A 14,674-nucleotide genomic window follows, 5' to 3' on the forward strand; every position below is an offset into this window, starting at 1 on the left:
TTAGTGTTCTAGAGGGGTAATAGGGTACTATGAGCTCTTTAAGATACGAAGGGATCTCTTTTTCTAGTTCCTGTCAGTACTCGTGCTGCAGCGTTCTGAATTAATTGGAGCGTTTTAATGGACTTATTGGGGCAACCTGATAATAAAGAGTTGCAGTAATCCAGCCTTGAAGTAACAAATGCATGGATTAGTTTTTCTGCATCTGTCTGTGATAGTATGTGTCTAATTTTTGTAATATTACGTAAATGAAAGAAGGCAGTCCTAGAGGTCTGCTTATCCAATAAAGTGATGCTTGCTGGTGGCCCTCAGGGGACTGGCCGTTGACCATCAAAGATTGGTAATTAACCTTTGGTTTGATAATCCACAATGATATGGTTGCAGACAAAGTTACACAATAACTAAATGATGTGCAAAGCTATATGCTAATTTAGCTGGTTGATTGAACTTTATAGACTTCAACAGCTTTAGGTTTGTTTCATTTGGTTGCCTTCTTTTGTAAATGTCTGTTTCTTCCATGGTCACAAGACTCCACACAAAAAGCCCTCGGCTTCGAACCCAGAACCTAATAGGTGGGAGACGACAATGCTTGTTACTAATTAGCAAAGCAATTTTAGCTTATTATAAACCCCACACATGGGTGTTACAGGGTTGTAAGACCAAGGTGGAGATAGAGTCTTAAGTCAGCCACCCAAGCCACCAGGTGGGGAATGTTATCACAAAAGGAAAGTGATAAGCACAACTTTGGTGGAGATTTGTTAGGTCAGCTAAACCTACTGTATATCTATGAGGAAGTGAAAAATTATTCTACAAAGCCATTTCTGTAAGTAGTATAACAGCTACACCAATCAGCCATAACATTATGACCACCATCATGACCATGATGCACTGCATGTTCAGACACCTTTCTATCAGAACCAGCACAAACTTTTACAGCAATTTGAGCTACAGAAGCTCAACAGTTGGATTGGGGCACACACAGGCCAGCCTTCACTCCCCATGTGCATCAGTGAACCTTAGACGCCCATGAACCTGTCTCTGATTCACCACTTTTCCTTCCTTGGACTTTTGATAGGTACTGACCACTGCAGACTGGGAACACCCCACAAGAGCTGCAGTTTTGGAGATGCTCTGACCCAGTCATCCAGCCATCCCAATTTGGCCCTTGTCAAAGTTGCTCAAATCCTTATGTTGCCCATTGTTCCTGCTTCTAACACATCAACTTTGAGGACAAAATGTTCACTTGCTGCCTAATATATCCCAGCCACTGACAGGTGCCATCAGATAATCAGTGTTATTCACTACACAGGTCAGTGCTCATAACGTTATGGCTGATCTGTGTATTTTATACGTCCAGTACCACAACATATGTAGTATGAAATTTTGTAAATCAAATCAAATCTATAAAATATACAAGCTGTGGACATCTTAATGGACATAAAAAGTCACGTCAAATTGAGCCAAAGCATTTTATTAACATAATATTAAGTTGTCCACCGATGGTAAGGCTGGAGAAAACATTAATCAAGTTCTTACCCAACAGCCCCAAGAGGTACTTTGATTAGACTTGAGCTCCTGCGGGCTGGTGTAACGACTGAAGGAGAGAAATATTTCAGCCTCTAGGACCCTCTTATTGGTAATGGAGCCATAAGTGGCAGGAAAATACTGAGGTATTAGCAAAGAAAATTAACCCTGGATCCCAAGCGAGCCTGTTAGAGTTGATTATAATGTATCTCAGATATTCACTTTTGTCTTTATGGCCGAAAGTATCCAAATATACTCCCTAAATGGGTGTTCTCTTGACAAGTTATATGTTCAAGTCTGATCTTGTAATCACTGTCATTTCTCTAAGCTAGTGGGGATGGTTAATGGACATAGTGCATGCTGGGTCAGAGAAATCAACCTTTCATAGTTTTGACAGGTACATAGTGTGTGAAAGAAGGGTACTTAGTTATACTTGGACTCATCAAATGTCATGTTGCTCTTTCTGTTAAAAGGAGAGAAGAAACCTGATAGGGAAGGGGTGAACATCCTGTGACAGGACCTACCTGATTAATACAATTAAAGGGTAGGTACTATTTATTACAACTTGGATTTTGTTTTTGGAGCTCTGGTCATCAGTTATATAAATTCTAATAATATGGTAGTGCCAAATAGTTGTTAAGAGGGAACTCGGCAACATCTCTACAACTACGTCCAATGGGGCAAGAAACAGGTAATCAGAGAAATTGTCAAGATGATCTACACCATTTTATGTGTGAGAGACACAAGAGAAGTGAACAGACTAATTTCAGAAATGTTGGTTTACTGTAATTAGTATTGCAGGAACATGCAGATAGATAGAGGGCGGTTGTAGCTCAGAGGAAGAGCGGGTCGTCCACTAATCAGAAGGTTGTTGGTTCGCAAATGAAAACATAGTTCTGAATATTACGCTGGCCAAGGTCCATATTTGGCGACTTGTAAGATAATAACAAAAGAAAAGGCTGGACTTCCCTACCCTGTCCTAAGCCCATTGGTTCCTTCTGAATTTTTAAAAGCAGATCACAAGTATAGTTTCCTTTTTTAAAATGGCTTAGTAATTTTCTAAAACAGCTGCTCACTGTAGTTTTTGTGTGTGCGTCTATGTTACTCAAACAGGTGGAAATGGTGCATTTGTTGGGGACTATTTAGTATTTTCAGTGGTGGATTAATACACATTTGATGCTCTAGTGAGTATTTCTGGCAGCAGGACAGTGTATGTGGGACTGAATAAAAATAAACATGTTCATGTTAATAAAGGAACATTTCACCCAGTGCAACAGTGACAACAATGGAGCTCTATGACATAGATGAAGAAGATATCAGGCTTTGATATACACACAGTACCGGGGCAGCTGTGGCTGTGTCGTAGGGTTCGAAGGTTGTCGGTTCGATCCCCAGCTCCTTTCACTGCACGTCAAATTGTCCTTGAGCAAGATACTGAAGCAAGAACTACAGCTCCTGATGCTGTGCATCGGTGTATGTGTGTGTATAAATGATTAGTTTCCTTTCTGATGAGCACCTTGCATGGCAGCCACTGCCATCAGTGTGAGTGGGGCATGTAGTGTACAGTGTCGAAAGACTATAAAGGTGCTATATAAGTAATGTTTATTAACTTGTTAGCTACATTCACTGATGGTTTGGCTCTGGTCATGGGATTTGCTGATGAGAAGAAAAATACAGAATTACAGCAGCCTTATCCTTTAACCTATGTCCATTCAACTGCATTTCACAGTCTTTATGAGAGCACACAATCTAAATAAAAAAAAAAAATCTAAATTAAAAAATAAATCAAAACCTCCGGTAACTACTAATAACTAATAAGTAGATGTTAAATTGAGACTAATCTTTCAAGCTATGATTTCCAAGGTCAACATGCTCCTATTGTAACGTAATGTATCGTATCATATTGAATCCTATCTAATTGAATCGTATCGTGTTGCACCACACAAATCTTATGGAATTTGATATTATATCATATTGGGGCGGCTGTGGCACGGAGGAAGAGCGGGTTGTCCACTAATCGGAAGGTTGTTGGCTCAATCCCCAGCTCCTCCCGCCACAGGTCAAAGTATCCTTGAGCAAGATACTGAACCCCGAATTGCTCCCGATGCATCGGTGTGTGAATGTGTGTGAAAGGGTGAATGTGGCATGTAGTGTAAAAGTGCTTTGAGTGGTTTACCATTTATTGAGTCGAACCATATCGTATAAAAATAAAATCAGTCAACGATCCAATTTGTAATTATTTGCATACACTTCCTAACATATTACCACCTTGGATACCATCTTTTGTGCATTTATTCCAGTGTTTTATCAACTCCATCGTCAATAGAGTTTACTCAGTTATCACTTTTATTCTTTCACTGAACACAGTGTGTCAGTCACAGTTTACTCTTCTTTCTCTTTTGATTCTACACTCTATAACACTTCATCACTGATAGGCACAGATCAAATATGAGGAAGAGGGAAAAGTGAAGGGAGAGCAGGCAGAAGGAAGGGGAGGAGGAGGAGGGTGTCAGGGAGGGAGGAGGCGAGGGGTTCTGCATGGCCAGGAGGCAGTACGGAGGCGACACATCTGTCGCAGTATTCACTTTCTGCTCTGTGGGGCCTGGGTGTCAACGCTAGCCGCTGGGGCCCAACTCCAGTCATCCTGGAGCTCAGATGGAGGAACAAAGCCACCCTAAAAGCAGCCCTGTGCAGAACTCTGCTCTTGATAGTGGGAAGTGATACTGAAGTCCCTGCCTCCCCAAAAACAACTATCCTGCTTCACTAACTAACTGTGCTGTACCACAATCCATCGTCTCTCCCAAACTATCTCATCCATACAGCACAAGTCATGATTGTTGCACAATTTAAATGTTATTGCTCCTCTTGTTAAGAGCTAACTAGCTCCAGCTCTATCTTCACACAACAGTAAAATGAGTGACACTTATTTTCGTTTTCTCAGGATTTCGTGTTGGGAATGTAACAAAAGCATAGTTATATATTACAATGGATCAGCTCAATTTTCAATTTGAAATCAAAAATAAAATCTAGTTACTATGAATGGGAAAATAGCTTGACCCCTAAACTTGAACCCTAAGGACCCGAGACCTGACCTGGGACCCGTATGCATTCAGATTGCACAAACCTAAGGGAACCTCTTTTGTCTGCCAAGCATGCACAGGGGAGAAGGTTACTAACATTAATTCAATTCAATTCAATTTTATTTGTATAGCGCCAATTCATAACAAAAGTCATCTCAGGACACTTTTCAAATAGAGCAGGTCTAGACCAAACTCCTTATAACATTATGACACAAAGGTTTGTTTCTACATCTTGGCGGGATTCAGGTCTGACACACAGACACTCAGTTCTGCATGGGCCCAGGTCTTAGCTTTGAAATAATAGACTGGTCAGTTCCAGGTAGTACATTTCTGGGTGGTCTACTTGATAGTTCCTTGTGCATTCCCAACTTCTCTATCATCCAATACAAAAAAACCCTGCTTGCAATATAGGTGTCATATTTGACTCGGATCTTTCATTTCACAACCAAGTATCCAGTAATATAGTCATGCTCCCTTCAGCTGTGGGCAATAGCTAAAAAATGGTTCGCTTAAATGGTCAATGGCTTTCTTTCCCCCTTTCACTGGCTCAGACAGGCTGAATTTTAGAAGAGATGTTAAGATTCTGGTTAGAACCTTAAGGGTTTGCATGGTAAAGCTTCTCGTTACATTGCTGATATGTTAATCCCTCATGAGCCACAGTGCAGTGGTATTTTTTTAATATTTTAAATTCTTTGTACAAATACACAATTATTGGGAAGTCTAGCCTTTTAAAGATATTGTAATCTGTTTTTTTATAGCATTTTTATTAATTTATAAGATCAATAATTACAAGCATGGGTCAAAAAATGCTAAAATTGTGGCTATTATGATGGCTTCAGCTTGTAGTACTGAACAACTTTTGTAGTAAACTAAAAAGGCTTTGCAACACAAAGATACATAAAAAGTTAAAAACAAGAATCTCTTACTTGAGTCAAGAAATTTGAGAAATGTATGATTTGAATTTCAGATCAGATTTTCAGGACATTTGGTGGATTAAAATTAGAGATGAAAATATTGGACAATACAGTAAATATATTTAGATTTTTTCACTGGAGATTTTTATTTGAGCCACACATACACACAGGCACACACACACACAAATGAACCTTTGGTCCACTAAATAGGCATTTATTACCTATTGCTCTAATCCCAGTCTCTTGTGAGCAACATCTGAGCATCTAATCTCTAATGTCATTATGGTCACTTTGTCCAGGGAACAGCCCTTGGTGCCTCAAATCAATAGAGCCTGTTTAGAGTTCGATCTCAGAGGTGCTTTCTGGCCAGACAGTGGGGATTTGTTTTCCACTGTCTCTGGGGCTGAGAGGGCCTGGTGTGGCCAGACTGACCCTGAAGCCCTAAGGCCCCTTAACTGGCAAAAAGCCTTCTGCACTGGAGGTCCTAAACAAGTACCCTGAGGGATGCCAGGGTCACCAAGCTGTTGCTCCTGGCACTGAGCTCCAGCTGCTGGGTTTGTTGTTTTTGTTGCATTCTGCTGCCACTGTTGTTGTTGTTGAGTGGAGTGGCGTCTCTCCCTCCACCTCTGTCTCCATCCCTCTCTTCCTCCCTTCCTCCCTCTCTATCCATCCAGCCTGCAGGGCATAAAGGAGCCCCATGAATTAATGAAGATGAGCAAGGTAATTAAACGTGGTGGTGATGGCGACACAGATCCTGGGAGGGTTTCAGAGGGACAGGGAGGTCCACATGGGGCCTCGGCCTGCCTGTTCCGCTATTACCCTCCTCCCATCCTCCATCCCCATGGTCCCCAGGTTGCATGGCACACAGATATGGCTTGATTGGCCTGCTGGGCACGGGGAAGAGGAGGGTTGGTGAAGTTGGCACCCAGGGGAGGTGGAGGGAGAGGCAGGATGGAGGGGGGTAGATTGAGCTCAGGCCTCACCTGTGGCCCCGGAGCCCCTCCCTGGATCCCTCCCCTGGCAGCCAGGTCACGCTGCGTGGTCCAAACACCCCCTGCCTGGGGAGGAGAAGAGGAAAACAACAGCATGGAGGGAAGGGAGGTGTAGAGGGAAGGATGGAGGGGATAAGGGAGGTAGGGCAAGAACCATAGGGGCACTTCCAGGGATTATGGCCCCACGCTGGCCCAGCCTTGATGGACGTCTCACTGGCAAGCACTTGCCCTTTTATAAGATGTGATGCTTGACGACCACCTCCCCGCCTGCAGTTGGAGGAGGCCAGAAGACAGCAGCTCTCATTGGTCACTTAACAGGGTCTTATCATGCCTTGACTTTTTTTTTTTTTTTACCAACTTTGATCTACTTCAGACTCATAAAGACAGATAAAAAAAACATTATGAAGTTAACTGCTTTTACATTTTAGAAACCATACACATCAATAATCATATTTCTTGGAGGGATAAGGCAAGGTTTTGGATGGAACCGTTTACTGGAAACTGATCTGACCAGTAACAATATACATAAGTCATTCAAGCTAAAGTAGCTGAAACTTGGGTCCCACTTTCATTTCTGTCATTATCATTCAGATGTGTTAATATTGGACTCGTTTAATTTATTTCTAGGATCTGGGAATGCAACAATGTCCTGGTGTGGGGGAAGAAATAAGAGCATCAAAAAAGTTGTTAACTAAACATGTTTGGAGAAAAAAATAACAGTTGAATATAATATGAAGTATCCATAAAATATGTAATCCGGCAGACACAGAGCCAAGTCCAATATTTACTCTCTTTTAGCTCTGTTTTTGGTCTCCACCAACTCATGAGAAAATGATCTGTCTCTTTAGCTGCTAAATGCTCCACTATGTTCACCAGCCAGTCTCTGTGTTTGAGCATCCAATAAAGAGCTGCCTGTTGCTGCTAAAAAAGAGACAAAAAATGTTTGCTGTAAATCCAAAACAATGTGCTAAGAAAGGCTAAAAAGCTAATAGATTTAATAGAATGAATAGATTTTGGGTCTTTTTATAACAACAAATTCAGATTCAACATCTCAAATGTAAATATTTTCTGGTTTCTCCTCTATGACAGTAAACTAAATATATTTGTGTTGTGGACAAAACAAGAAAATTTGAGGACGTCAGCTTGGGCTTGAGAAACTGTCATCAACATTTCTAAGAATTTTCTTATGTTTTATTGACCAAACAACTAATCAAGTGATCTGGAAAATGGTTGGCAGGTTAATAGATAATGACAGCAATCGATAGTTGCAACTAACACAATAGCAGCTTCAAATAAAATATGATTTTATCATTTACTTTACTTTTACTAAGGCCAACTTGAAACTCTTTCTCACTTTTTTAGGCTACAGAGACAAATCCAAATGTCAAATTTAGTTTTGTGGCCACCCTAGTTTCCGGAAAGTTGTAATCTGCAACTAAAGCGCTAGCTGCCACAAAATCCTACACATTGGTCCTTTATTTACAACAAAAAAATTCCTAATAAAACAGAGAACAGATATTCCAACACAATGGCTTCTCACTTATACTATAATTCTTATAGTTTCTTACAGTCTCTTTTTAAGCTGCCACACTGTCAGTGTTAAAATGTAGTGTCTTCCATGTTTTAAGATGTTTTTATGTTGATTTTGTAATTGTTTTTTGATGTGTGTCTGTTGTTGAGGTATGCTTGTTTCTGTGAAGCAACAAACTGTAGCACTGTGCCCAAGACAAATTTCCCCTCGGGGACAATTAAGTTTATTCTATTCTATTCTATTCACCTTGCACTCCATTCTTTATGATGAATACTACATGATGATGATTTAAATGTTGATGTTATTTATAATGAATGAAATGAAGAGATGGATCTGGTGATGAACCCCAAGGCAAGGCCTGCTCTGGTGGCTCTCTGACTCACAGCATTATTAGAGGACTCAGTGGAGCAGTTAGATCTATTCCGGCATCATCACCCAGGAGAGCTTCCCAAACCTCCTCTGTGTTTATTTGTTATCAGCGCCTACACCAGACTAATTAGACAGGCCTTAACTTTGGTCTTCAGCCATATTACTGCCCCAGGGGCGATTGGACAAGCTCCACTTACCCCCGTTTGCCCCCCATTCGGCCCACGCCAGAACACGTGTCTTCACAATGGCTTCTGGGAATTTAATGCCATGAGGCGGCAGGTAGGATGTTTTGTTCAGCTACGAGTTACCAATGTGCACACACCCCCATCTGCCCATTAAACCCCTCCAACCACCCCCCCCATGTCCCAAGATGCTGTTTGTCATCAGCGACCCTGAAGTTTGTTATGTAAACAAAAATTTGGCCTAATTAACAGGAGGGAAGTGTTGTCTTGGGAACAGGAGGGGAAGGGCAGGTTGGAGCCAGGTGGCCTTTTCTCACTCCTGCCAGCATTATTTCATCCAACTACATATATTGTTTTTACCTGTGTACGAATAAACAACACAAACTCCGTAAACACTGAACAGTATCCATACACAAGGATCAAACAAAGGCAGAGTATCACTAAAGAGTGGCAAGAAGGGAGTGATTATGATAAAATATCAGAAAAATAGAGAGGAGGAGGGTTAGAGAGGAAGAAAGAAAAACAGACAATGGTTGGGGTCCCAGCGGGGAGAGGAGGAATACCCCCTCCATCGACCAGGGAGTGCAGAAATGCACTGATTACAGAAAGGTTGGGGGGGTGGGAGAACAGGTGTGCTGTGGACCCCCTCGTGGGACCACCCCACCGCCCCTGGGTCCTCAAAGGGAGGGACGAAGATGGGACGTGGAGGGGGGAGGCAGGAGGGATAGGGGGAGAGGGAGAGAGAGGCAGAGCTTAGCTCATTAGAGAGAGTTTGCTTCTGCTAACTCACCTTCCCCTCGGGATGCGGCTAATCATTGCACAGGGACCAGAAGCCAGTTAGAGATGAGGTGGAGAAAGAGAGACTCATTTAGTATCCGTCCCTCCTGTCTACATCCATGAACCTGCGGTGCATTCGTCTGATCATCCCCAAACAAGGGCCACAAGTGGCACAGCACCATCCAATCTAAACACATTTAGCATCACTGCAGAGATGATTTAACAGGGCTGGTTATATGATAATGATTCCACTTTAACCCTCATCATGCATGTACGGTGAGGGAGGTGAGAGAGCCCTTTACATTATGTGTCATAATGCAGAGGAATACATTATGGTGAAGGCTATGTGCCTGGCAGTGCAGGAAAAAGTATTCAGATCCTGTCCATAATATTAAAGCAATATTAGACAGTCCCTAGACAACAGGGTTTTGGGGGATTTTTGGGGGATTGTTGTGGCCTAAAATACCTGATTTCACAATTTCACAGTAGCGTTCTAAAAGATCTGTTAGTGATGTGAAGTGGAAATTGCAAAAAATAGAAAATGTTTTGTATTATTCATTAAAAATCAAAGGCAACTTGCTGAAACTCCAGTGACACTACAACAAATGGTCACACAGAATTCACAGGGATTGGTTGATGTAGTAAGTGTAATATTGTATTAATTTGAGTAAATGTGCATAAATGTGGTTTTCCAACTTTCCATCACTGGCCTACTTCTTTCGCCGTGTCCTTACTGTGAGCAGCTCAGTTGATGAGTTTGTGTTCATTTACTGTGTTTTGACTGATTGTCTGCAGTATGAGAGGCTCTGATTGCAGCTATGCCGCAGTGTGCAGATACAGTGTTTGACCAAGAAAAATAAACCATGTAATCATGGGCTTTTTTGCTGCTTTTCATACTATTTCATTGTTTTGACAAGTTAAGATAGCTATCTAGCGAGTGCTAATTAGCTAGCATTTCTGAAAACAAACAAGGAAAAACTCACAGGAACGACTTAAGAACTTGTCAGATGCAACATTTTTTCAAGTCATATCATTTAGGGAAGTTTAGTCCTGTAAGTTCAAGTAAAGGCTACCAAGAAGTGGGAGGTTTTGTTTCTTGGTTTTCAAGTACCACTAGAAGTGAATTTAGCATGACTAACATGATAGGATGAAATTTTTCTACAGCCAAGGACATGAGGAAATTCAAAACAGCGAGGAGCTTTGTACTGAATGAGAGCACTTTGACAACTCCTGGTGAGTATCCGCTGCTGTCAATTAAAAGCAAAAAATATCAGACACACACCTCACTCTTGAATATAGAGGTGGACATTCAACCTTTACTCTGATCATTAGGATCAGGTGGCCTCTAAGTCCCTTTAATTGCAAAATATTCTAATGATTTCTCTGAAGCTAGCTCACCCCATACCCCACCCCCAAGGACATTGTAAAGTGATATGATCCAGCTAAGACAGGGGAGAGCCGGCCTCGCAGCTGGAGCAACGTCAAGGACCATTTCCATTTCCCAATGATTAATTTGAATTTAATATCTTAAATCAAAACCTAATTAATTTAGATACAGTTTTGATGGTTTCCTGCTACTAATACACATGCTGTTAATTAGATGTAGCCTAATGTCACGCACCCCCCCCTTCTCCTTTAACATAATTAAAACAGAAGTTCCCAGCCCGTGTGAACTAATGTTGCTACAACCCAGAACAGAAGGTGGTGTGATGGTTGACAGGGAAATGTGATTTCTGTTGGGTTGTTGAATGGTGGGGGCAGCTGTGGCTCAGAGGTAGAGCGGGGCGTCCACTAATTGGAAGGTCGTTGGTTGTTTCGTGCAGAGACTTCCTTGAGCAAGATACTGAATGATGTTGTGTCATCGGCGTGTGAATGTGCATGAATGAGTTAGCTTCTACTTGATGGGCTTTGCCATCACACTGTGTGAAAGGCAAATGTGGTCGGAAGACTACGAAGACGCTATACAAATACAGGTCCAAAGTAACCTATACAAACAAACCATACCATTAGTACATAATAGCATGACAGCTTAATTATAACTTTGCAATCTCCAAGTGAAAGCTTTGGGAAAAAAATAAACAAACTTTCAGCTTGGCTGACATAGGAGACATGCTATATGTCTCTGTTCAAAGATGATCTCTGGTGTCAGAGAAAGATCAAGAACACTCACAAAATACACCTATGGTCATCCACTGATTCCTATAGTACTTTACCTCTGACTTCTTCACAGTGGATGCTGTGAGCAGTTTTGGGAATTATGTGGATAGTATTATAATATTATACTGGTTTCTGTCTTGCTTGGTTATTACTGTATACAGAAGTCCAAAGTATTCCACTTCCAAAGTCCTGCCCCTTTTTGCTCTGTACTCCTATAACAGCTGAGCAAGCCTCATATAGAACCTCTGTCAACTTTCTCCTTTCCTGCACTGTACTGTACTATTTATGCTATGTGCTAGGGTTATCAATGTTGAAAATAGGGTCACTGATGCACGTGGGGAGCAAAGACTGGCCCGTGTGGTCTGATCTAACAGGCAAGCTACTGTAGCTCAAATTGGTGAAAACGTTGATTCTGGTTCAGATAGAATGGTGTCAAAACACAGTGCACCGCGGTTTGTTACATATGGGGCTGCGTAGCCAGAGACCAGTCAGGGTGTCCATGCTGAACCGTACACTGCCTACACAACCTTCAATGGGCACGTGAGCATCAGAACTGGACCATGGAGCAATGGAAGAAGGTGGCCTGGTCTGATAAATCACGTTTTCTTTTACATCTTGTGGATGGCCGGGAGCATGTGCATCACTTACCTGGGGACCACATGGCACCAGGCAGCACTATGGGAAGAAGGCAACGTCCCCAGCACACCACAGTAAAGAAGAGGACCTGAGCCTCCTCGGAAAGAACAGCCTGCAACTTCAAAATGTGGTTGTCTTTTCAATAAAGACAAGCATAGCACTTAGCATATCTAAGGACAGGTAAGGAGGAAGTTGACCGAGGTTCTGACCAAGGCTTGCTTAATTGTTATTAGAACAGAGCAAAAAGGGGTGGGATTTAGAAAGGGTCAGCTGTTGATGATACATGGTGGACAGATTTGTCAACTAAGACAAAGGCCATTTCCTTTGGCCATGCAGCTGTCAGGATCCTGACATGTTAGAATCTATAGAAGCATCTAAATTAAAAAAAGGTAATGTATTATTTTTATACAGTATTTCTTTGTGGGAGGCACACCTTAATTGATACTTCTTAACCACAAATAAAGTTTTTCATTGACAAGGCATGCTTTTGTGATATAGCGCCACACTACCAGAAATGTGTGCATGGAATAATTATTATTTTCAGAACCAATTAAAAGTTGAAGAACTCCATTATAAAAATTATAATGTCTGTATCCAAGCAAAGCAGCTGAAATATTAGTTATTCAATTTCATTTCAATAAAAAAAATGTTGTATAGCGCAATTCATAACAGAAGTTATCTCAGGACACTTTTCAAATAGAGTAGGTCTAGACCGAACTCTTTAAAACATTAATTACAGAGACCCAACAGTACCACCATGAGCAAGCACTTGGCGACAAGGGCAAGGAAAAACTGCCTGTTAAAAGGCAGAAACCTAGGACAGATCCTTCGGCTCTAGGTGGGTGGTCGTCTGTCTCGATCAGTTGGGGTGACAGAGAGAGACGGAGACGGAGACAGAGACAGACAGACAGGTGCACAGCAACAACAGTATTGGTAATGGCAATCTAGCAGGACCATGGCAGGAGGCTCCACCAGGATTAATCCATTCAGCGTTGCATTCATTTGTACAGAAGGTAAAACAAAGCACATGGCTGTAAATGACAATGTATTCTGGTCCTGTTCCTAAGTCATCTGCAGGTGAATCCTGCCTCAGAGTTAGAAAAGGAGTCACATGCAACAATATTACAATCTGCAAATAACACCAGATAGAAGCTTTTACTGAACTTGTGGTGTTTTTCTAAGTCCATTATATAACCAGTAATTATGATTTATTTAAAGGAAAATAATCATATTTAAGTATGTAATTAGTTTAGGCTTTTACAGGAAAAGAGTTAGGATAGTTGTTTCCCCCTGCTCCTTGTCCTTATGCTACGCTAGGATAACTACATCCTGATTCCAAATAAGTTAATAAAAAATAGTTTGACATTTTGGAAAATATATTTGCTTTCTTTCCAAGAGTAAGATGAGGAAATTGATTATCAATCTCTTGGTATCAACTTCTGTGCATGAATTACAAAGCTGGAGACAGGATATGGGTAGCTTACTTGAACAAAAAGACTAGAATAAGGGGAAGAGAGCTAGCTTGCTCTATCCCCCCCAAAAAAACTACACATACAACAACACCTCTAAAGCTCCCTAATTAAAAGCACTGCATGTGTAGGTCTAATGTGAAAACAACAATTTTAAGTCTTAACTTTTCTAGGCTAACCACTTCTCTGCAGCTCTGTTGCCTACTCACTAGCATGAGATTGATATTGATCTTCCAATCAGAGGATGATCATATTTCAGCTACTGACAAATTGAAAATTCAAGAACCAGTTTTAACAGAACCTCACCATGTTGAAGAAGCTTGATTGTATTCATAAACCAAATCACACCAGAAGCAAGAAGTAGCACTTTGCATCAGCTTAGAGGGCTTCTTTCCCTAACAGCACTCTGCTCAACCACTCCCTGGGGTCCTGTGGCTCTATACAGCCTAATCTAAGAGGGTAATTAGAGCTACGCGAGGGGGGGATCAGTAAGGCAGGAAGATGGGGCCAGAATCCAGCTCTTTACACACATAGCACACACACACACACACACACACACACACACACACACACACACACACACACACACACGCATCAGACATTTTAATTTAGTTGGTTGTTAGGTCTGCTCAAATGGCCAATGGCCATGACCTGAAATATCTCAACAAATATTGGGAAATTTTGAGAGGTCCTCAGAGGATGAATCCCAATGGCTTTTTTTCTTTTTTGAAATCAATGGTAATGGTAATGGTAAATTAACCTGTGCTTGTATAGCGCCTTTCTAGTCTTCCAACCACTCAAAGGGTTAGGGTTAGGGTTTTACACTACATGCCACATTCACCCTTTCAAGTCCATCAAACAGAAACTAACTCATTCATACACCGATGCACAGCATCTGGAGCAATTTGGGGTTCAGTATCTTGCTCAAGGATATTTCGACATGTGGCGGGGGGCGGTTCTGTATCTGTAATTCTGTATTTTTTTTCTCATCAGCAAATCCCATGACCAGAGCCAAACCAACAGTGAATGTAGCTAACAAGTTGATA

The 14,674-nt window shown here is 41.5% G+C and overlaps 1 long non-coding RNA gene across 1 annotated transcript; it reads right to left on the reverse strand.

Annotated features, from left to right (window-relative positions):
* Window positions 1-5,636: 5,636 nt before the first annotated feature.
* On the reverse strand, window positions 5,637-13,993 carry LOC127354557 (uncharacterized). Its single transcript, XR_007881582.1, has 2 exons — window positions 13,935-13,993; window positions 5,637-6,774 (listed from the first exon to the last, which is right to left on the reverse strand). It is a non-coding gene; the product is annotated as an uncharacterized LOC127354557 (long non-coding RNA).
* Between the last annotated feature and the right edge of the window lie 681 nt (window positions 13,994-14,674).

The sequence above is a fragment of the Dicentrarchus labrax genome, unplaced genomic scaffold, assembly GCF_905237075.1.
Source record: "Dicentrarchus labrax unplaced genomic scaffold, dlabrax2021, whole genome shotgun sequence".
Lineage (NCBI taxonomy): Eukaryota > Metazoa > Chordata > Actinopteri > Moronidae > Dicentrarchus > Dicentrarchus labrax.